Raw genomic sequence first — 2,897 nt, forward strand, 5'->3', positions numbered from 1 at the left:
CCCGCTGCCTGTGGATCAGGATGTAAAGCTCTCAGCTACTGCTCCAGCACCATGCCTGTCTGAATGCCACCTTGAAAATCATGGACTAACCCTCAAAAGATGTAAGAAAGTCCCCAATAAAATGCTTCCTTTTATAAAAGTTATAATAGGACAGCAACTAAGATAGTACAATAAATTAATAAATGCAATAAAAAATTTCAAACCCCAAGGTTTGATGGGTGGTTCCCAGTGACTCACTCCTCCAGCAAACCTCCTTTTCCTAAAGGTTCTACAATCTTCTACAACAGTGCCACCCTGGAGACTAAGAGTTCAAACACATGAGACATTTTACATCCAAGTTGTGAGAGGTAAATAGAATCCCAACCTCTTCAACAGCTGAATCACTAAGAATAGGACAGCATCCAGTACATTTTTGCATCCCCCAAGGAGCCTCTGTATTCCCAAGTGTCTTTTGTTCAGAAGGCCACTGAGGGTTCTGCTGTTTCTGTCGTGTGCTTAGTTTTATACAAACAATGCACTTCGTATGAAGGCACAGAAGTGATACCCAAGTGAGTATTTTGGCAATAGAGATATCTTGCGTTTTTCACTTTCAAGGACTTCAAATGGCTCCATTTGCTCGCATTTGAGGGAAGTTGTACTCTGAAGCCGTTTTAAGCATGCGCTGCCTATTTTAAATTCTGGTTATTAATCAGCTGTTGCACAGAAACACTTTTGTGTTTTCACAGCAGGAAGTGAACTAATCCTTCTCCAGAATTTATCTTTCTAGAATTTTTTTTTTCTCTCGCGGCAGGGAGGGGGAATGTTCAGCATTTCCACAGTCAGGCTGTCAGCATTCAGAATGTGACATTTGGGCTTGTGTCACCAGTAGGAGAAACTGCTAGACTTCTTACTGAATGGTGATCTTTCTTCACCTGGAAAGGTCGTCCTCTGTTTCTAATCAGCCAGCTTCAGGAGCAGGGAGAAAGAAGGCCACCCACAGGGGAGTAGCCATTTGTGTCCTGTTGCTGAAAGAGCTGGGCAGGTGGACTTGAGTTTGGCCTTCTCATGTCCTATTAAGTAGACAGGCATAAGGAATGCCAGGAGCAGAAAGAGGGGGGTGTTGTGTGCTGAAGAGTACCAAGAGTGAGGGAGCAGTAGGAGGAACGGGGAGGACAGGATGCTTATGAGCACCTTTGAATTGTTTTTATCTAGAGTCGCCCTTGTCTTTGTTGGGCCCAAAGTCAGGAGGCAGTTATAAGGAACAGGTAAAAGCTTATTTCTAGCCAGGTGGTGGTGGTCCATGCCTTTAATCCCAGCACTCGGGAGGCAGAGGCAGGTGGATCTCTAAGAGTTCGAGACCAGCCTAGTCTACAAGAGCTAATTCCAGGACAGACTTCAAAGCTACAGAGAAAGCTTGTCTGAAAAAAAAAAAAAGCTTATTTCTGTAGGTTCCCACCAGTCCTATTTTGGGGAAGGAGGGAGAAGAGGAAGGAAAGAGTAGAAAGTGGAAGAGGAGAAGAGTAGAGAAGGAGCCCTCCAGGAAAACTTTTCACTTCAAGGTGGCCATGACCTCAGCTTGGGACCACAGAAAGAGTTAATTTTTCTGTCACCTTTGGAAGTCCTTCTCCCTTCTCAGGTGTCCTTCCCAGGGAGGTTTTGGATCCACTTCTTGAGAAAGAGAACCTTTTCCTACTTTTAGAAGTGTCTCCATAAATATTTGTCAGTTGATTGATTACGCTGACATCGCTAACCCAATCAAGTCTTCCCCAGGTATATAAACTTCCTGCCCAAAGACAGACTTCCTACGTGTCACACCAAAGAGAAAACAGAAGGGAAAGAGGCCAGCACGTGTTCGGCAGACGTGCTCCAAGTGTGCCCTGTGCAGAAACCAAGGGCAGAAACATGCAGGGGCTAATCTGCTTCAGATGAACGCAGTTAGAATCTGTGCTTGAGAACAAATAGACTTTTCTCAATGAACACAGGCTGGGAGGAAGGGGGTGGGGTACGAAAGAATGCATGGAATTACTAGAAGAACATCTGGTTCAATTAAAGAATAAAACTTAAAAAAAAAAAAAAGAAAGAAAGCCAGGGGCCTGGATGTGTAGCTAATGTTGTAATGTTGGTGGTAGCTTTGTAAGAGCTGAGGGATTACTCTTTTTTTTTTTTTTGCTAAGCAGGCACACTCCAAGTATCTGTTGAGTGAATGAATGAATGAAACTTTGAAAAAGTTCTTTGTGTATGAGGAAATTCATTCAAACCATGATTATTAAAAATCAGCGGTTTGGTTTTGTTTTAGACATCAGATTCTCTGCTCTAACACAGTCTTGGCGAATGGAGACAGAGAGTAGCAGTGATGTGTGTCCATATGGGAAGTCTGGTACCAGCCACAGATCCCTTCCTGGTACAGAAATTTCAATCCATAGGTCTGGGGAGACGCACACAAGGTCTGATGTCCTCAGGAAATGTTCTGGGTGATTCTGACACAGAGGCAGGCTTGGGACACTGTCCCAGGGATCCACTGAGCACAAGAGAGGACTTCTCATGGGCAGAGGGGTGGGGGCGGTATCCTCACACCTTGAAGTCAATGCCCACCTTAGATCTCTGTAATGGCTTCCTTGTTCCACCATTGCCTGTCAATGCCCACCTTAGATCTCTGTAATGGCTTCCTTGTTCCACCATTGCCTGTCTGTGGTCTTCTCAAACTTTCCCTCAGAACTGATTTTGGCTTTTGTTACATTTTTCTGCATTTTTTAAGACAAGGTCTCATGTAGGCCAGACCGACCTTGAACTTACTCTGTATACACTAATTTTTGCTCCCTCCACCTCCCAAATGCTGATGTTACAGGTATGCCAGCACACCCAAACCCTCGTTTAATTTTTTTAAATTTGATTTTCTTTGTTGAGTCTGGGCTGCCTGT

This window comes from Microtus ochrogaster, chromosome 16 (assembly GCF_000317375.1).
Source record: "Microtus ochrogaster isolate Prairie Vole_2 chromosome 16, MicOch1.0, whole genome shotgun sequence".
Classification (NCBI taxonomy): Eukaryota; Metazoa; Chordata; class Mammalia; order Rodentia; family Cricetidae; genus Microtus; species Microtus ochrogaster.